General features: G+C 39.9%; 1 long non-coding RNA gene across 1 annotated transcript in view; it reads right to left on the bottom strand.

Moving 5' to 3' along the window:
* The window catches only part of LOC131278980 (uncharacterized), a 71,041-nt gene extending 51,662 nt beyond the window's left edge, over positions 1-19,379 (bottom strand). The window contains exon 1 of the long non-coding RNA XR_009186327.2: positions 19,321-19,379. This is a non-coding gene — a long non-coding RNA (uncharacterized lncRNA). The remainder of the gene's footprint in view (positions 1-19,320) is intronic.
* Positions 19,380-21,702: the final 2,323 nt, after the last annotated feature.

Genomic DNA, 21,702 nt, shown 5'->3' with positions numbered 1-21,702 from the left:
ATACCTCAGGGTCTCTGCAACACAAATCATTATTCACTGGACATAGGACATGGGCTCTTTTTGAGAACTTTTGGCTCAGTAGCATCGAGTCTTCTGGTTCCCAGACCCACATCCTGCCTTGGGGGGAATCCACATCTATCACATATGGTGTTTCTGGTCTGTTTAATCAAACTTCCATTTGATGTTGGTTGGAATTGCACATGTGGACCCAGTATAGAACAATTAAGTGATTCCAGCAGGTTAAATCTAAAGTGAAGCATTAACTTTGGTATCAAATAAATTAAAATGTAGTACATCTCAATAATCTGTCTTTGGAGACTCTGAGTGGTAGTTTGTTCACTTGCCCATTCATTAATTCTCTCTCACTCATTTAACACAAAATTATTGAGTACTTTCCAGTTTAAAATTTTTACTATGTGCTGTTGAGGATGTTAAAATAAATACAACAAGGTTCTTGCCCTTCAGGAGCTAAAAATCGAATGGGAAATGAGAGATGAATAGCTATCCCATATTGCATATTGTAAATATTACAACAAAAGTATGAAAAAGTACAGCAATTCATTTCTATTCTAGGCTATGAAATTGTTATAACATGGTGATAGAGGCCAGTTACCACTCTGAGTGGCATTTTTGAGAAAGACCATGGAGAAGAAAAGAAGCATAGACCTTTATTCTACTGAGATTTAAGGTTTGAGTAAACTTTATCAACTGATAGGATTGGTTCTCAAATAATTTGATTTTCCTTAAAAACTTCTTATCCTGTGCGCTCCCTACATTGTACACCTGTATCTGTTAAAGCAAGTAAAAATATATTACATATTAATACTGTTCAAAATACAGTCTGTGGACCATGGCCGATTTGCAAATTGTTTGTTACTGACCCATGATAAGGTAAGTGCAGAAATTGATGGTATATAGAATCATTTATAGCAATTTTTTAAAAAAAATTATTTATTTAATTCCCCTCCCCTCCCCCGGTTGTCTGTTTTCTGTGTCTTTTTGCTGCGTCTTGTTTCTTTGTCCGCTTCTGCTGTCCTCAGTGGCACGGGAAGTGTGGGTGACGCCATTCCTTGGCAGGCTGCTCTCTCCTTCTCTCCTTCTCGCTAGGCGGCTCTCCTTACGGGTGCACTCCTTGCGCGTGGGGCTCCCCCACGCGGGGGACACCTCTGCGTGGCACGGCACTCCTTGCGCGCATCAGCACTGCGCACGGGCCAGCTCCACACGGGTCAAGGAGGCCCGGGGCTTGAACTGCGGACCTCCCATGTGGTAGACAGACGCCCTAACCACTGGGCCAAAGTCCGTTTCCCATATAGCAATTTTTTAAAGTAATTTTTGTTTGTTGATTTTAATTTTAAAATTTGGACTTTGTATCTTGTATATCTTATTTTATTTTTCTGAGTTTGTTTCATACTTTATAAAAACATCAGGCTGTGAAAGATTGGAAATAATAATTTATAAAAGCTATTCCTTATCATAGATAGTTTGAGAAGCACTATAAAAATGATTGCTTATATCTGTCTCCCCATGAAACTATAAGCTTCTTCAGGGCAGGAGCTATATTTTTTTCTTGTTTGTTTTCTAGTCCTGAACCTCCTAGTAAGTATACCATCCTTATTTATTGAATTTATGAAAACAAATGGGATTTGGATCAATTGTCAGTGAATTATTTTATACCTTCAGAAAGCCTGTTTTTACCACAGCCTGAATTAGCTCTTGGATCCATACAGTCTATATTGATGACAGCAGTACTTGACTTTATTGTCCTAGCAGAACTTTTAAGCTCAAGGTTGTAGTTCTGAGTTTGACTGTTCTGTTATTTTGTGTATGAATCCTTGTTGACCTTTTCCATGTCCTCCATAAGCCCAGGATTGAAGCCTCAGTCTATGCATATGCTACCATCCTCTTTCTTTCCGCCACCCTCCAAATTCAGAATATTGGATCTTTCCCAGTTGTATATATTTTTTAAAGTGTAGAAACAAGGATCTTGCACTGTAGTGCCCTTCTTATATTGCCTATTGTTCTACTGGCATGTAATTAACACAGTCAATTATTTATTCCCCAAATACTTACTAAATATCCATCATGTGCCTGGTGCTGCACTAGGCCCTGGTGATACAGAGAATAATACATAACCCCCCTCCCTCAAGATGTTTACAGCCTAGTAGGGGAGAGAGACATTCAAACTAAAATACAGTAAGGAATTACAGGTACTAGACTAGACAGACATGTGAGAAACAGAGGGGACATGGGATTGGGATTAGTCAGCTCTGTGATGGAGGCTGGGAGAGGTTTCATAGAAGAGGTGTTTCTTGAGTTGAGTATGGGCATGGGAGTAGGTATCTGCCAACGAGTCAGCACCGTGGGCAGAGAGCGTGCAGCAAAGATGTCTAGTATTGTGGTTGAGAGCTGGTTCCACTTCTGGCTGTGCTTCCCCTGAGCTGTGTGACCTGGACAGGTTAGTTACCCAAACTACCCCAGTTCCTTGTTAAGTAGGAAGGCAATATAATATTCCCTGCTTCATGGGAACTTCCTTAAACAAGTTAATTTGTTTAACTTCCTTAAACAAGTTAATTTATGTAAAGTGATTCTAAGCATATATGTTTAGAGAAATGTATAGTTTGGTATGAAGGTCTGAGGGGAACAAACAGAAACTTTCACCAGGGGCCACATCACGGGGGGCTTTATATACATGCTAAGGAGTTCGCAGTTTATTCTGCGGAGTCTGTGGAAGTCAGTGACTGTGGAGTCACTGAAGACTCTTAGGAGGGAGTAACAAGATCAGATTTGTCTTTAGAGATATTAGACGCAGGTTCAGACATTTGGTGTATGGGCTTGGCTGAGGAGCCAATGGCGTGAAGCTACCATCTGTGGGATTATGGCTGAACACCTCTAAGTCAGATTCGCTCCCGCAGGCAGAATGATTTGGCAGCGCTGTTGAGCCTCAGTTGGCTTTGGATAGCTGGTTTCTTGCCATCCCCGCCGGTAGGCCGCATTTTGGAATGGGGTCCAGTGCAGACAACACCTTGTCCTGTAAAATGGGGTGCAGCTGGAAAGGGGGCCACACCCTCGCTTATTGTGTACCGCATGTTCGTGGGGAACCTGGTGCTAAACCATTTATAGACAACCTGCTTCTGGGTGGGGTTTTGTCTGTAGCAGAGCAGCTCCCTTGCTACAATCTATTGAAAGTCAGCCTTGCCACAAGGGTTTGAAGCAATTAGTATAATGGAAGAAAATCAAACAAGGATTAAAACATAAAATAAAGAAAAAAAATAAGAATAAAAAAAGTAAAAAAGAAGAAGAGAATATAAAGCCTACAAAAATAAAAAACAAATTTAAAAAATGGAGATATCAGATACAGAAAATTCATTTTGAAAACTGTTGTGATATTCCTGACAAGACATGATGAAGACCTGGACAGGGGATGGAGATGGATGTGGTAGATATCAATGAGCCAAACCTGAGGGACTGAACCATGAATTGTTTGATGTGAAAGAGGACAAAGGCATATCCAGAAGGACTCCAGTGTCCTGGCATAGTGGGTAATTGGGAGGTAGAGGGCAGTAGCTTTCACAGAGATAGAGATAAGAAGATCCAGCTTAAGTGGAAAGATGAGTAAAACTTAAGACCTACTGAGTTTTAGGTGTCTGTGAGACATCCAGATGGAGATGTCAAATGGTTCATTGGATCTATGGATATGGAGTTCAGGTGAGAGCTCTAAGTAGGATCTATAGATTTGAAAGTCAACAGCTTTTTGAGGGCAGTGGGAGATAGGCAAATGAATGCAATTACTTTGGGGAAGTAATTTTACTGAAAGGGGGCAATTCAGCTGACATCTTCAGAAAATAATAGATGATCATTGCTTGAATCTGGGCAAGAGGTTGGGTAGGAACTGTTTCCACTGGGAAGAATCATGCATGGTTAGTCACTACCAATAAGGCCAAATCAAGACTTGACAGAAAGCTAGCTTTGTAGCATGGGCTGGAGTTCCCTGACAAAGTTAGGAAAAATAGAAAACAGAATATGGATGAAAATAGAGCAAACAGGCAGTAAAATCAGTATTCAGAGTGAGGCTTTCAAGTCTTGGAGTCCAAGAGGAAGAGGGGAAGGGGAAGTTCCTTGGTTTGAATTAGAAGTTGCAATTTGATGGCCCGCAGGCAAATCAGGCCTGTAGATATGTTTTGTTTGTCTTACACAGATTTCATATAAAATTTTGGATTTCCAGCTTTATTTGAAAATTGGAAAATCTGACAATTCTGGGTCTGCATGGCCTCATGGCACTGATCAGCTGGAGCTTAGTAGTAGCTGCTATCTTTGGAAGAGAAGGGGTATGTGCTCTTTAGTTTGCTCTAGTCCTCACCATGTCCTGTTGTTGTATACTGTATCACTTACACTTCCTACCTAGCCCTTGGAGGCATTTGAATTTGTAACCCTCAGAGAGAGGAAGCACACTCTAACTAGGGGGAAATGCTGCACTCTAGGCTGTATCTGGTGGTATTTCCTAGGCTATTTGATCGTGGCCTGTGTATTAGTCAGCCGAAAGAGTGTTGATGCAAAATACCAGAAATTGGTTGGTTTTTATAAAGGGTATTTATTTGGGATAGAAGCTTACAGTTAGCAGGCCATAAAGCATAAGTTATCTTTCCTCACCAAAGTCTTTTGCCATATGTTAGAGCAAGCTGGCTTCTGACATCTGCCAGGGTTCAGGCTTCCTGTGTTCCTTTCTTCCTGGGACTTGCTTCTCTTTCCTCACAACCAAGCTCATCTGTGTGCTTACTTCCCAGGGCTCCAGCTCAAGACTCCAGTATCAAAACTCCAACAAGGTGCAGGGGCTCAACACCCTACTGATGTGGTCCTATCAAAACCCTAATCATAATTTAATCATGCCCAGGTACGGATCTGTTTACAAACATAATCCAATATCTATTTTTGGCATTTATGAACCATATCAAACTGCTACAGCCTAAAAGGTGGTTTTCCCGCTCCCAAGCCCACATTCAGACTCAGCTGCAAACATAATGGCCTGCCTGCTTTCCTTCCCTTAATGGGTAAAGTTTTCAACTTACTCTATGTTGATAATTATTGTTTTGCAAGGGAACTTCTAAAAGTTTAATCGTTGGTAAGACTTAGTCACCTAATATGATTTCTAAGGGATTTAAAAACAAAATAAATAACCCTGTCTTACCCACCCTATAGGGTGTTGCAGGGGTCAAATGAGATGTTTTGAAAATTATATTCCTTTATTCAAATAAATGTAGGCTATTATTATTGAGTCTTGACTTTCCTGCATTGAGTCATTTTTTTTGCAGTTGTTTTGAAAGGAGATAAAGGAATTAGAATCTGGCAGAAGAGGAGACTGGGGCAGGAGTGTTGTTAATCAGACACTGCTGCTTTCTTGTTCTGTGACCTTGGGCTAATTACCTAACCCATCTGAGCCTCAGTTTCTTTGTCTGAAAGATGGGTACACTAATAGAAGCTCTTCCCAGGATTACTAAACTATTAAAATTCATGTTCTTAGCACAGGAACTGCCACAAAGTCAGAGCAGCAGAGATGTAAACTCTTATATTATTACTCTTAATCATTGCCTCCAGCCACCGGATAATCTAATCTACTCAGAACACCTGGGGGAGGCTCAAGTTGTCAACTACTCTTCAGTACAACTGCTCTGATAGACGGTTAGATGGCTGCCTAGGAATTTTTTCCTTTTGAAAAAAATACTATCCTTTTCTCCCTCACAGACCAAAAACACATTGGCAGAAAATAGGACCTTGCCTGCTACTTGGCCTTCACCTATCTTAGAAAATATTCTTCTGATTTTGTAAGTAGGGAATTCTGCTGATCACAGAAAGGCAAGAGTCCTTTTCACCTCATCATCCACGTTCTTGGGTCCTTTTGAGGGAGAGAGAATGAGGGAAAAGGGGGCAGGGTGGGTGGGAAACACCGACCTGTTCTCTTTTCCCAGACTTCTTCTTTAATTGGCAAATCCAATGTGGCCCTGCTTACCCAGAGGCTGCGTTAGGGTTTAACTACTTGATCAGTTGTTTGCACTAGTGCTTGTCCTAGTTATTTGATCCTTTTCACTGTAGGTCGAAGTGACTAGACATTCTGGTTTTACAGGGACTGTCCCCAGTGGCATGGTTCAAAGTGTTTCTTTTTAGCCACTGCATGATGCAATGTGGTCCTTTATTATTCCTGTAGCCTGGCACTGACTGGAGACATGAAGTGATTGCTCTTGCAAAATGTTAATTGGAAGTATTAAATATCATCCTTTTTTTTTTCCTTTTAAAAGTGGAGGTTGAAATTAAAACTGAGAAGTTTCCGGGTACATGGCCATTGTAATCTGGGGAAGCTGGGGATTCTGCAAAGCTAAACCACAGTGTAATTTCTGCTGAAAGAGGGGACACAGATTTGGTCAGACTAGTTTGGAGAGGCAAGAAAATGGCTCATTAGAGCAAGTTGTAAATTAAGAATGGGGAAAATAAACCATCCCAGGAAAATGCGTCCAAGCCAGGATTAAAAAGAAGACTAGATGAAAGCAGTCAAATCAGGGCAAATAAAATGACTCATGAAATACATAGCTCCGGCCTGACCCTCACTACAATCTTGAGTAAACACCCTGATGGGCCTTTGTTGATTATTTTCTGTTTGGCTTTCCTACATTTGACCATATTATTATCCAATGAGATGTTAGTGTCCCAGGATTGGAAAGGATGTTGGGGGTCGTTAGTCTGGTGCCCTCGTAGAGATATTTGGAAGGCATTGTATAGACCAGGCTACAGCTATGTCTCCATCCATGTTCATTATAATGAGATTTGGGGGTAATGCTGAAAATTCTTTGTTCCTCTGTAGAATTTTAATTGTTATTGATTAGGTTGCTTCCCAGAGCACTCTTGTATCATTAGAATAAGATACACTGTTATTGGGAAAGTTGTTTGAACATAATTATTTGTTTGCCTATCTGCCATTGAGATGTGACTGTTGAAATGGTTGAGCTGTGGGCAAAACGAGTACCTGCCATTTTGGAAAATGGTGCATTGTGGTGTGTATGTGTGGAGTGGGGTCTGGCTTAGCCAGATATTCATGATCATCAGAAGCTCATCAGGTGTTGAATTAATTGGAAATATCTGTAGTTACCATGATGTGGTTTCTGACATGCTTTCTTGAGATGGATCTCATCATTGGAGGAAAGAATCAATCACAGCCTAATAACATCAATAATAATTATTATGGCCACTAATTTTACTGAGTACTTACCAAGTGCTACACATTGTTCTAGTAATACACACACACACACATCCACACACTCATTTAACCTTTACCACATCCTTTAGGTAGGAACGATTATCATAATTTTACAAATAAGAAAATTGAGGCACAGAAAGATTGAATGACTTGCCCAAGGTCATTCAAGCCCAAGTTAGATAGGACCATATTTTTTTAAAAAAGAGTTCAAGCCTCCACTTACAAGTAGGTAAATTTGGGCCATAAGAGAGTAAAGTGACTTTCTCAATAGCAGAGCTCAGACTAGAATATTGTATATATTCCTTGTCAACTTCTCTTTCACTATGCCACCCTCTTTACTCCCTCTGAGAGTTAAACTAGGTGATTTCTATGCTCCTCAGTTCCTAAGTTGATATAATTCTGTGAGTCAAGCAAATGGGGAAATTTAGGTGTCATATTAAATTCCCCCACTATTTTAACTTTTTTCTTTCAGGGGATGGGAGTGTCTTTTCAGATATGGTACTCTCATAGCACCATGCTACCTTTATCTCAGTGGATGTAGTATGAAAAAAATTGTTGAGATGATTCTGTTATCTTGTTTACCATGAACTTATAAAGAAAATATTCAGCAGAGACATATATACTATTTAACTTAATGCTAACTTTGGAATATAAAATTCTCAAAGTATTAATTCTCTCAATAACAAATAATTAAGGAGAGATGGTAAGGTTAAAGAAGGTTAGGAAAGCTAAGGTTAAAACCAAAAGGAATGAACCATTCAGACAAGCTGGAATACTATAGAATTCTCTAGTCATTTCCCATTCACTGTTAGGAATTTGATAATTATAATAGTCGGAATTATTTGAGTGCCCATCCTTTTTTTCCTTCTTTAGTCTAGCTCAGTGGTTCTTATACTTTACTATGCCTAAGAATTATTGTATAAATTTGTATATACTCAAAAATGATGTATGCTATAATGTATGGATGATAAAGGGATTTTTGAGGGATATTTTTGACTATATGAAAATTTCCTCTTTATGTACAGTCTTTAAAACCTAACCATTTGAAAAGATGTGCCTCCACTGTTATTTAAATACACTTGTCAAATTCATTTATTTGTCAATTCAATAAAATAGCAACAACAGGAATAGCAAACATTGCTACTGAGAACAGTTGGATTGTTTTTGGGTTTTGGTGTTTTTATAGACATTGTGAGGGAGAAGTCTGCCCATAGGAATTTTTTTCCCTTTTGTTTGTACTCCATAGGAATTTTGATAGCACTTGGCAGAGAATTTAAAGGTGTTAGGTTCAGATTCCTAAAAGTTTATAACTTTCCATCGAATTAACTGGCCTGTATACCATCCTCAAACATTACTGGATCATCCAATATTTGTTACTTCTTTAGTGACATTTTCTTTGACTTAATTGCTCCTTCTATAGTAGTGCCCCTGTACTTTACACTAAAACCTGTAGATGTGATTTTTCTTACTGTATTTTTTTAAAAAGATTTATTTATATATCCCCCCCCCCCCCCCCCCCCCCCCGTTCTTTGCACTTGCTATGTCAGTTTGTTATATGCTCATCTTCTTTTTGGAGGCATTGGAACCAAACTTGGGACTTCCCATGTGGGAGGGAGGCACCCAATCGCTTGAGCCACCTCTGCTCCCTGCTTTGTTGTGTCTCTCATTTGTGTTTTCCTCCTTGTGTCTTTGTTGCATTGATATGGGCTGTGTGTGTATTCAAACTTACCTAGTTCCCAGAAAGCCGCCAAGCCCTGAGAAACTTAAACTTTTTGTGCCAAATATTTCTTAACCCCACCCCTCCCATGATCTCTGTGTAAAAGCAACCTATAAGACTGGCTTGGGCTCAGAGCTTGGTTTTTGGACTCAAGTCTGCTGGGCCCAGCGAGCTGTAATAAACTTCCTTCCCATGAAGGTCTTGAGTCCTGGCTTTCAATACTGCAATCATAGAATCCTTCTTGATGTCACAACATTTCTGGGGGCTCATCTGGGATCACTGAGAAAGTCAGAGATGGTAACATTATTTGCCCCTCTCAATCTCCTGTGGAGACTGGGAGGGCCCAGAAAACCCCCTGCCCAAGGTGCCCCTGGACTCTCTTAGTCCAGTATAAGGTAGTGGGATCCACTGAGGCCCTCCTGGGGAACCAGGGGAACTGAAAGATCTGGAGGAAACCCTGGGAATGAAGTAAAGGAACTCTGCGTGTCAGACGGGTAATTCTCCCAGGGGTATAGGGAAAGCCTGACACTGAAAGTCAGAAGGGGAGCCTGATCACCTCCCAGGAAGACCCGAGTACTCCCAAGAGGAGAGGAAACCATCTTCTCCAGGTCTGAGAAAGAAAGGGCAGGAGGGTGGTTGTGTGCATGTGACTGGGAAGTGAGAATGTGTGAGATGCAAAGAACCCTTGCGGGGTGAGAGAGGAGTCCTAATCCGTGGTTCCGTGGTGACCTTATATGATGAAAGGCAGTGGAGGAGCTCTGTTAAGGGCCCTTCATCTGAGAGGGGGGTTTATACCGTCCTGCCATGCTAAGAGGCACTCTAGGTCCCCATGTAGGAGTGGCCAGAGATGGACAAAGGGAAAGGCTGAATGTGTGTTGCACAGGACTGGCACAGGACAGGAACATGGGCAACACAAAGTAGGACCCTGCTAGGTTGCATACTGAAAAGCTTTACCCATGTTTTCACCTTCCTACTTCTTGCCACTGAATTTCTCTTTACAGGTTTGTGTAAGAATGCTTTGGAATGTTTTAAAAACATTTAATAAAAATAGTAACACCATGAGTTACTATTGGGTTTACCTTCACTAAGGTAGTGAAAGTGTGGCAGCAGTGGGAAAGGTTTTGTGGGTTAGAGTCCCACTCCCTCGCTCCCTTTAAGGGGAAGCCTATTGCCTTTTTGTGCCTTTGTTTTGGCTGTTCTCTCTCTCTCTCACCACTGCCATGGAGAATGAGGCATTGGTGCCCCAATACTCCCCACTAGGGTGCATCCTGAAAAATTGGTCTAAATTTGGGGCATCTTTGTTATAGAAGAATAAATTAATTAATTTTTGTAATGAAGCTTGGTCTAGATATAGATTAGATGACAGAAAAATTGGGCCAGAAATAGGTTTTTGAATTTTAATACTATATTGCAATTAAACATGTTTTGTAAATAGCAAAAAATAAAAAAATAAAAAAAAAATAGACAAAAGGTCCCATATGTTCAAATCTTCTTTGAATTATAGAAAAATAAAGAAACCAAGAAGTTGTGAGTTAATGCTGTGTGAGTCCCCTTTAGCCCTGGTCAAAGATCTTAAAAGCAATAAAAATAAAAAATGTGAAATTATGGAAACCTCAGAAACAACCATACCAAAGAATAAAAATTATGAATCAAATTAGCAAACTTTATGTTTCTGTTGTTGGATTTTAACTCTTTTGTGTTTGTCTGTTTGTTCAGTGTATATTTTCATACCCCTAGATTGTAATATTAAATTTTGTAGAGTGGTGAACTTTAGTCAGACTAGGACTCTGGAATGCCAGATCAGTTGACTTAAAAAGTGTTTCTTCATTCTTCCTAAAGTAATGGGCACAGCCTCTAGCATACCAGCAAACTCCCCATAGGAATCTCTTTTCAGGAATCAGGAAATTCTGCCTACTGCTGGTCCATGTGGCCACAGTATAGCCAAAAACAGCCTCTATATAAAACACTGAATTCCAGTTAAACCAGTATAAGAAAAGTGGACAGATAAATCTGAGGCCCAGAAACCTCATGTTTTGTCTCCTTTAAAAAATAAGGAAATATACCTCAAACTTTTCAGTTTAAATTCAGTTGTGCCTATAAAAGGTGTGAATAGTGTCAAGATAAAGAAAGCTCATATGCCATCAATTAAAATGAAAGAGTTTCTAAAATTGCTAAAGGTATACAATTCTCTCTTCTGTTTTAATCTGTGCTTAACACTGTGTTCAATGTTGAAATCTGCATTTAACTTTGTCAGTTTGTTTATGCCTAGGAAATCAGATTTGGGGTTCACCTGTTAGAAATTGGATAATGGTGAAAGGTAATTTAAAAATGAATCTTTAAATGTCAATATTGTCTTGCTAGTAGATTTAATGCTTAAATCACAAGTAGAATTTATTTAATTGCTGAAAAAGCAGAGAAACTTCACAAAGTTGTTATTGATAAAATTCTTGTGGCTTACTTAATAAAATTACCCAATTCACCTTAAAGTAAAAACTTAGTAGAAACTGTAACTAAATTCTAAACTGACCTTACCTTCATTTAAGGTCATTTCAAATCTGACCTCACCCCTTGCCTTTGCTTATGGTTATTTCAGAGTTAAGATCATTTATAGATGCCTTTATATTATGAAACAGCAGAAGAAGAATAACTAAAATTATTTTGGGTAAATTTAGCCTAACAGCCTCTGCCCCTATGGCTCAAGAGAAAACAAGCTTAAGACATCCCTGTCTCCTGTCCTACTAGTCCCTGAGGCTTTAATACCTCAGTGAGTATACATATAATTAGTTTTGCTCATCCAAAAGTCTGCTAAAATCAAAGTAAACTATAAGGTTCTAAAGCAAAAGAAAACTGCATGAAAGCATTGGGGCACAATTTGATTATAAGCCATTAATTAAGAAGCAAAATTCTTGTGCAAAGCTGCATGGCCACAGTGCAGATTAAAGGAAAGCCTTCAACACTCTCAAGTGAGCCCTCATGGAAACACCAAGCCTTGGGCTCCTGGACCTCAGCAAACCGTTTTACCTCCCTTTATATGAAACCACAAAGGGGAAACCTAGAACCCCTAGTCTGGGGAAGCCTGCAAAGGAAAGCCTTCAAGGAGCTCTTTCAAATGTTGTTTTACTGTTAAACTTGTTTTGTAAAAAATGAAAGTTTTAAGTAACTTTAAGTTGTATTTCCATGTCAAATTATTTGCTTAGTATATATCTTCATACATCGGGATGATAATATCAAATTGACAAATAATTAGTAAAGAGCATTTTTCAAATTGTTCATACAGAAATCTAAAAAATATAGCAAATATTGAGGAAACGAAAAGGATTTTCCTGAGCTTTTTGACCTACCCAGCCCCCAGGGCCCTCTCTTTGCAAGACCTCTGAGGGAGAGGCCAGGTGTAACAGATTAAATCTCTTCTAAGCAGAAATAATTAAAAATCAATTTGTCCTTGTAAGTTCATGTTTAATGAAATTAAGCTAAAAAGGAAAATGTAAATCTTCCCTCTCTTAAATGCATAAAGTAAATTCCTTTGGTTGCTAATTGTAATCTAAGGTAAATTAGCCAGTCTATGTGGTTGTGTCAATTATAGAGTTTGTAAAACCATCTTCTAAACTAAAGCATTTAAATGGCTAGTTCTAAGAAGCCATTATTAACCAGAAACCTAAATTAATGTTAACAGCAAAAAATAAATTCATAGCAATAAAACCTGTCTAAAAGTCTCCTCAATGTGCATATTCAAGTGGTGGTAATGAAAAAATCACCTTAGTTCCGTTGAAATTTTCTAGTTTTCATTAAAAAAAAGTTTTTCCTTTACTGCTAAAATAAGAAGCAAAATACTAAAATGTTCATTTAATATGTTGTGCATTGCATTGAAAGTGTTTAAAAGGTATATATAAAAATCAAGATATAAACTTCGGCATTGTCAAACTCTCGTGCATTTAAATCAGGTCTTCAATACACTGCAGATTGCCTCTCCATTTAAGTTATTGGTTAGGTTGGTCACTGACCCCTAAAACAATAAAAGTACCTACTACATCTCTGGTTGTGCTCCTGAAGCTGATAGAGACTATGTTGCAGATTCAAACTCCTGCAGCATCCAATGATGGTTCAATACAGCTAAATGGATATTGCCTCCAAACTGACACTGTTTCATAGTGCCAAAGGATGCTGTGCCAGTGGAATACTGAAAACTACTTTCCTAGCTTCCCTGTAGGGTCAATGGGGCTGCAGCTTCTGTGAAAAACATACCAAGTGGAGTAATGAATACCAGAGTGCTGTGAGTAGAACTTAAACACAATTGGCTTTATAACCTGCTTCCATGAAGAGATAACATGTAAGGTATTGCAAATCTGAAATGTAAATCTATTAATAGACGCCCAAAAAGAAACTTACGCATTGAGAAGTACGTTAATTACTATTAAGTTCTGTACCTGTATCCTATTCTATCAATCTTCTAGTAATTATGGTGATATTCCTATTAGATCATATGCAGAAGGACACTGAACATATTAAAAGTCCTGGTAAACTTCATCTTCTGAGTAGTTAATGAACATGTCTATAAGATAAGAAATGGCCACCTTGCCTGAAAGTTGTGGGGCCAACAGTCCTTTTAATAGAAAAAGTCACCAAATTAACTTGGGAGCAATATCTCACAGTCTTCACCCCATGCCAAGTGAAGAACATGCTTGAGGCCAGGGGCCATCAGTGGCTTACAGGTAGCTGGTTAATTAAATACCAGGCTCAATTACTAGAGACCCCAGAGGTGCAAGTAAGGGTGTGTCAAACTCATCCAAGCCACCCTACTACTGTTAGAAGGCCCAAAGTCAGATCCTGAGAGGTCCCTTCCACTCCTGCCTTGAGACTCTTAACCAACTTAGCCAAATGAGTTTTCAAAAGACAAAGCCTGGTAAAAACAGTCAAAAAAATTACCAGGAGTTACTCAATTAAAGCCAAAAATGTAAAGAACTTTACTCTGTAGTTCTGATCACTCCCACAGCTATTAAGTTAAAGGAATGTCCAGCTAGGTGCACTAATCCTGATTGAAGCCAGCTGCCCAAGAGAGTATAAGTTCACCAAAAGAAGCACCTGATGGAATGCATGAATACCCGTCATTGGACAGCTTGAAATAACCTCTTCAAGAGGCAAAGCTCAATAGTGCCTATGTCAAAGTCAGCTGTTTCTCTAACCCTATCCCAAACGCCTATTGCTAGGGGGAGTACGAACCAAACATCCCATTAAAAATAAACCTTATCTGTTTTCATCTATAACTTAACTGAAAAGGGAAATGCTTGGCAATTTATACCTAACTCTGTTGTCAATTAAAATTTCTAAAGTTAAACAACAGCATAAAATAACTCAAGGAAAAATACTGTTTCCCATCACCTTTGGGAAAATGCAGGCTTTGCAAGCACCTGACCTTTTCTAATTCTGTGGTCCAGTATGCTTAGTGAAACCATCTATTCTCAAAATTCTTATTAAGTTTACTTCTTCCAGAATCAACGTCTTGTTAGCCATATGGGAACTGTATCCAACTTCACCCAGGATGCCAGATCCATCTTCCTCCAACCAAGATAGAATAGCAAAAGAGTTTTACACCTTGTCAGGTAGGGCCTCCTGACCCTAACCAGTAGGAAGTAGCTAAAGAAAAAAAAAAGATCATCTCCCTTCAGCACCCCTTTAAGATTAAAGGTGTAAACTCTCTGAGGGGGGAATGAAACAGGCTAGTAAGATAGGGAATCAACAGACAGATCAGGAAACTTGCAAGAAATCCATGCAGACATCAATAACCCCCAAGATGGCTACTGGAAGACTGTCCCCAAAATTCTGCCACTCAGTAAAAGACTTCTTCTAGAAGCCAGGAGAAGCCCTGGATATTCCCCAAGGACTTTATCATTGGGCCTTCCTGGGAAATTGATGAAAAAAATAAATAGTCAAAGCAGTGAGCAGCTAGAACTCTGCCCATGCTCTCATCATACTTCCCTGCTTCCTCCCCTTAATAGCTAGGGTACACACATTGATAAGTAATGCACTAAGTACACAGACAGCTGCCCACCTCATGACTCCAACAAGAGTGATGCCAAAGCTTAACTAATCTAAACAGGCATCAAGTGGGAATGATATGGACTGCATGTGTATTCAAGAATGATATGGGCTGTGTGTGTTTTCAAGCTTGCCTAGTTCCTGGAAAGCCCCTGTATTATTCAGCCAAAGGGGTGCTGATGCAAAATACCAGAAATTGGTTGGTTTTTATAAAGGGTATTTATTTGGGGTAGGAGCTTACAGATACCAGGCCATAAAGCATAAGTTACTTCCCTCACCAAAGTCTATTTTCATGTGTTGGAGCAAAATGGCTGCCAACATCTGCAAGGGTTCAGGCTTCATGGGTTCCTCCCTTCCAGGGTATTGCTTCTCTTTCTCCTGTGTGCTGACTTCCTGGGGCTCCAGCTTAAGGCTTCAGCATCAAACTCCAACATCAAAACTCCAATATCAAAAACCCTCAACTCTGTCCTTTGCCATACCTTTTATCTGTGAGTCCCCACCCCTTGGTGGTGGGGTCCTAAAGACATGGCCTAATCAAAGTTCTCATCATATCTTAATTATGCCCAGGTTCAGATCAGTTTACAAACATAATCCAATATCTATTTTTGGAGTTCATAACTATGTCAAACTGCTACACTTCACCCTCTGAATTCCAAAAAGACATTACAATATTAAAAAAAACCCACACACACGTAAATCAGTAACAGTGCAAGTACTAAATCATATCACAATCAATTTAAAGAAATACAGTTCATCTTGGGGCAAGGTCCTGTCTGCTATAGAACTCTGAAACTTACAATTTTTCTGTTTCCAATACACAAATGGTGAGACAAAGGATAAGCATTTTCATTACAATAAGGAGAAATTGGGAGGCAAACATGAGTCATGGGTCCTCTACAGTTCAGTAAACCTGCAGGGCATCCTCCATTTGATTTCAGTCTGAGAGTCATTCTTAAGATGATGGTTTCTTCTCTTTGGTGCCTTATGGGAACTCACCCTTTCCACATGCTTGCCCAATGACTATTTTCTTGGATCTACCCTCATCAAGCATCTGAGAGTCAACCAAGCTCCAGACCTCACCCTCCAAGAGCATTGGGGTGATTGCCACATCTTACCCAATCTTTGGGTTAGAGTCTTAACACCCCTAGTACAGTGATGTGAAGACAACATTCCCCCTAACCTTTGGCAAACAGGCTCAACCCACTCAGAGCAATGAATTGACCACCTAGCCTTCCTTAATCAAGGGAGGACAGTCTACACCTCTCAGACCTGTGGGGTGCTGACCTTAATCGCTATAATCCTTGGGGAATTTGCTCCACCCTCTCTGTACCCTGGGGTGGCAAAACTTTCCCAGAACATTGAGTGGGAACATCCACCTTCTTCAACTGCTGGTGCAAACTCACCCTCTCTGTATACCTGGGTGGGGTTTCTCTCTTGGCTGAAGGTGATGTCTTAATTCCAGATCACTGTTTTCATGGTTTTCCTCTTAAAGCTGTTTCTCCTTCAATCTCTCTTTTCCATGTCCCTTTTAGTCTAAGCTGGCAGTGGTTTTGTTCATATAGTTCTCTCAAAAACCTTGTTGGTTTAGCAAGCAATTATCAAGGATCTAAGCCTTCAGACAGTAAGACTATCCACAAGTCTTTCTGAGATAACTGCATCTTCAATCCTGATTTACAAATTCCAAGTTTAGTTAAGTCCTTCAGTGGGACACTTTCATCTGGGAGCCTGATTTCCAGAGGCCCTGAATTTTCAGAATCAGTTTCTGTTTTCTTTGTGCCCAACAATTCAGTTCTCAGCTTATCTCACTCATCTAGCATTTTGTAATAAGTGGCAAGCAGAAGCCAGTCTGCATTCTCTGAGTTTACTTTGGAAAATTCTTCAGTCAAATGCCCAGGCTCACCATTTTCAAATTCTGCCTCGCATAAAACACCAGGAGTTAATTTTGATAAGTTGTCTGCAACTTTAAAACATGGATTGCCATTCCTTTAGTTTCCAATAATAGTTTCATCATTTACTTCTAAGGCATCATAAAAAATCTCTTTAGGATCCATATTGCTATCAACAGTCTCTTCAAAGTGATCTAGACCTTTTCCATCAAGCATCTCACAATTCCTCCAAAAAATACCATTTATCCCTTTATAAAACCATTCCAGCATTTCAGCAATTGCAAAAGCACTTCCCCACTCCTCGTACCAAATTCTGTATTAGTCAGCCAAAGGGGTGCTGATGCAAAATACCAGAAATTGGTTGGTTTTTATAAAGTGTATTTATTTGGGGTAGGAGCTTACAGATACCAGGACATAAAGCATAAGTTACTTCCCTCACCAAAATCTATTTTCATGTGTTGGAGCAAGATGGCTGCCGACATCTGCGAGGGTTCAGGGTTCCTGGGTTCCTTTCTTCCAGGGTCTTGCTTGTCTTTCCTCTGTGGGCTTATTTCCTGGGGTCCAGCTTAAGGCTTCAGCATCAAACTCCAACATCAAAAACCCTCAACTCTGTCCTTTGCCATGCCTTTTATCTGTGAGTCCCCACCCCTTGGGCCCAATCCAAGTCCTCATCATAACTTAAACGTGCCCAGGTACAGATCAGTTTACAAACAATCCAATATATATTTTTGGAATTCATAACTATGTCAAACTGCTACAGCTCCCAAGCCCCTAGAAACCAAAACTTAAACTTTTCACGCCAAATATTTCTTAACCCCATCCCTCCCATGTTCTCTGTATAAAAGCAACCTAAAAGACTGGTTCAGGGCTCAGGACTGGTTTTTGGCCTCAAGTCCGCTGGGCCCAGTTGGCTGTAATAAACTTCCTTTCCATGAAGGTCTTGAGTCCTAGCTTTCAATACTGGGATTTTAGAATCCTCCTTGATGCCTCAATAGCATTAACTTGTTGTCTCAAGTTGCTGCATGAGCACCAACTTGCTATCTTGCTCGTCTTCTTTAGGAAGCTCTGGAAAATGAATCCAGGACCTCCCATGTGGTAGGCAGGAGCTCAATCACTTGAGTCACATCTACTTCCCTCTTACTATTTTAATAACTGGTATTTGTGCAGGCTGTCCTCTCAAGGGTCATCCATGGATCTATTCAAGACTGTTACCCAATTCTCTTTTCTTTTTTTTTTAAAGATTTATTTATTTTTTTATTTCTTTCCCCTTCCCCCCCCAACAGTCTGCTCTCTGTGTCCATTTGCTGTGTGTTCTTCTGTGACTGCTTCTATCCTTATCAGCAGCATTTTTGTTGTGTCATCTTGTTGTGTCAGCTCTCTGTGTGTGGTGCCATTCTTGGGCAGGCTGCACTTTCTTTTGCGCTGGGCAGCTCTCCTTACATGGCGCACTCCTTGCACTTGGGGCTCCCCTTACGCGGGGAACACCCCTGCATGGCATGGCAATCCTTGCGTACATCAGCACTACACATGGGCCAGCTCCACACAGGTCAAGGAGGCCTGGGGTTTGAACCTTGGACCTCCCATGTGGTAGGTGGATGCCCTATCCATTGGGCCAAGTCTGCTTCCCTGTTACACCAATTCTTAACCAAGTACCTAACTCATATCATTTTCCCAATAATTGTTGATTGAATCAATAGTCAATGTCACTAGGGAATTCTACTTTCTGAAGGATGGGAGGACTGCAGCCAGGGCCCAAGTTTTTGGCAAACACCTCATTTGCATTTTGCTAAACTCTAGTTAAAAAAGGTAGTATCTATCTGCCCTTGGAGGAGTTGAAGGTTTTATACCTCCTGCTTTGACCAGCTTGGTTTATTTCTGAAGGGTCTCTCTACATTAATTTCTATGTACTCAGTCTCTGGAGTATGGGAAGCACAAGTCTCTGGTTACTGAGAAGTTACTTTTTTTTTTTTTCTTTCATAAAAGGTATTGATCTAATATTAGTGTCTGGTAAGAGCTTCTGGTCTCTGGTCTATAGAACTCCCAGAAAGGATTCACACACCCTTGTGCCTAAAGACTGAATTCCTTATCTTCTCCCTCCAGAGCTGAAGGGGCATTAAGTCATGAGGTGTTTCTCAGGAATTATCAGCTTTTCTTGGGGATTTGGGACTTACAATGGTGTCTTTTTGTTGGGAGTGTTTGGTAGGTGTCTTTACCTGTTGACTCTAGAAAGCCTGTTCTTCTGACAGACATGAACTCCCTTTTCCCATACTTACTGGGCACAAAGCTGTTTGACACAGAATGGAGAGGGAGTGCTGCCCTCCTATGAACATACACATGGGAATCTACTGCAGGGAAATCATGAGGTGGTGTCTTGCAGAGCAACTGTTTACGTCCGCTGGATGAAGGCCAGAAAGATAAGGTTGTGGAAAAAGTTGATTCCCTACCTGTGTTCACACCAGTCTTGGTTTTGAGAGCAGATCATCCTCCTTCTCTTGGAACTGGTGAGGTGCCCTGGTGTACCTCCATCTGTGACAACCAGTTGACCAGGTATTGCCTGCTGACTTCACTGGCCTCTGTGATGTTCTGCCTATGTTCAGTGTTGACTTCAGCAACCAGGTCGGCAGTGCAGAAGGCATTTGAACCTCTGGCATCTGGCTGAGCTAAGGTGGTTTTCTCTCAGTGGGACATTAGAAAGGACCCTGAGGAGACCCTGGTGACCTCTTTTTGGTTTGGAGTCCAAAAGTAAACAAAACAAAACAAAGTCTCGGTGATGGAAGGGATCTTGGAGAGCATTGGTTCTTGTGATTTTCTTCTCTTTTCCTCTTTAATCTATATAAAATTGCGAAATAATACACACATAAAAGTATATAAAATAGAGGGAAGCGGACTTGGCCCAGTGGTTAGGGTGTCTGTCTACCACATGGGAGGTCTGCAGTTCAAATCCCGGGCCTCCTTGACCCATGTGGAGCTGGCCCATGTGCAGTGCTGATGCGCGCAAGGAGTGCCGTGCCACACAGGGGTGTCCCCCGCGTAGGAGAACCCCATGTGCAAGGAAGTGCGCCCCATAAGGAGAGCTGCCCAGCGCGAAAGAAAGTGCAGCCTGCCTAGGAATGGCGCCGCACACACGGAGAGCTGACACAAGATGACGCAACAAAAAGAGACAGAGATTCCCGTGCCATTGACAACAGAAGCGGACAAAGAAGACGCAGCAAATAGACACAGAGAACAGACGACTGGAGTGGGGTGGAGAGGGGTGGGGAGAAAACAAATAAAAAAAATAAAAAATAAATAGTTTTCTTTAATAAAAAAGTATATAAAATAGATGTATAATATGATGAAAATTATAAAGCAAACACCCAGTTTTCACCACCCAGGTCAAGAAATAGAACATTGGCAGCATTCAGCTTCCTTTGTTTCTTTCTGTGTCACAACTCCCTTCCTCCCTCCTGGAGAGACAATTATCCTCACTTTCAAGAAATCATCTTCTTGATCTGCTATGAAATTTTACACCAAGTGGACATCTCTAGCATTTTCTTTATACAAATAGCATATGTAAATATATATAAAATTTTGTGTCCACTTGTTTGTAGGATTCATTCATTTTGTTATGTATAGCTTTTAATAATGTGTGTTTATGTCCATTCCTCTTTTGTTTTTCAATATTGTAATATACCACATTTATGAATCTACTATAATGTTGGTGCACAATTGGATTACCTTTTTTTGATTATTAAAACCATGATGCATAACATTCTTTTACATACATCTTGCTGTAAATGTGCATGGGTTTCTTTTGTCTAGTGAACCCAGCAGTTAAATTTCTAGATCATAGGGAATATGTATTTAGTGCCAAACTATATTCCAAAGTGATTGCACCACTTTTCACTCCCATCATATTATGGCCAACATTTTATTCTTTTTTAATAAAAAAATTTATTGATGTATATCCTATAAATAAACATATAATAAGTATATAGTAATAATTGTGAACTTACAAAACAAACATACATATCATCTTACAGGGCTCTCATACTTCACCCTACCACTAATACCCTGCGTTGCTTGTGAAAAATTTTTAACTAAATGATTAAAGAGCATCCTCAAAATATTACTGCTAACCAAAGTATTTTACACTTGGTGTATTTCACCACAACCCACCCTATTATTATTATTATTTATTTATTTTATATCATGCATACATGAGCATATATAAACAATAAGTGTATAGTAGAAGTTGTGAACTTACAAAACAAACATGCATAACATTATACAGGAATCCCATACATCAACCCACCAGAAACACCTTGCGTTGCTATGAGACATTTGTTACAAATTATGAAAGAATATTGTCAAAATTTTACTACTAACTATAGACCTTATTTGGTGTATTTTCCCCTAACCTACCCTATATATTTTTGTGACGGAAGTTGTAAACTTACAAAACAGTCATGCACATATGCAGAATTCCCATACAACACCCCTCCATCAACACACCACACTGTGGGGGAACATTTGTTACAGATTATGAGATAATATCAGATTATTACCAGGTCCATAGAATATATCTGGCACACTTATTTCATACTCCTCCATTATCAACACAGTACATCTTTGGCATAGATGCATGGCTATTACATTGTTACTGTTAACCACAGTCCACAGGTCATTCCAGTCTCTTTTTCCCAGGCAATAGTGATGTACATCTGCTCTAGCTCACAAAGGACACTCTTGCACCTGTACCATCAACCACAATTCTCATCCACCTCTGGGTTTACTGTGGTATTCAGTCCCTAGATTACTCTACACCTTTCTGTTAATTGGCATTT

This window comes from Dasypus novemcinctus, chromosome 6, assembly GCF_030445035.2.
Source record: "Dasypus novemcinctus isolate mDasNov1 chromosome 6, mDasNov1.1.hap2, whole genome shotgun sequence".
Classification (NCBI taxonomy): Eukaryota; Metazoa; Chordata; class Mammalia; order Cingulata; family Dasypodidae; genus Dasypus; species Dasypus novemcinctus.
This window is presented reverse-complemented; position numbering and strand designations above follow the sequence as displayed.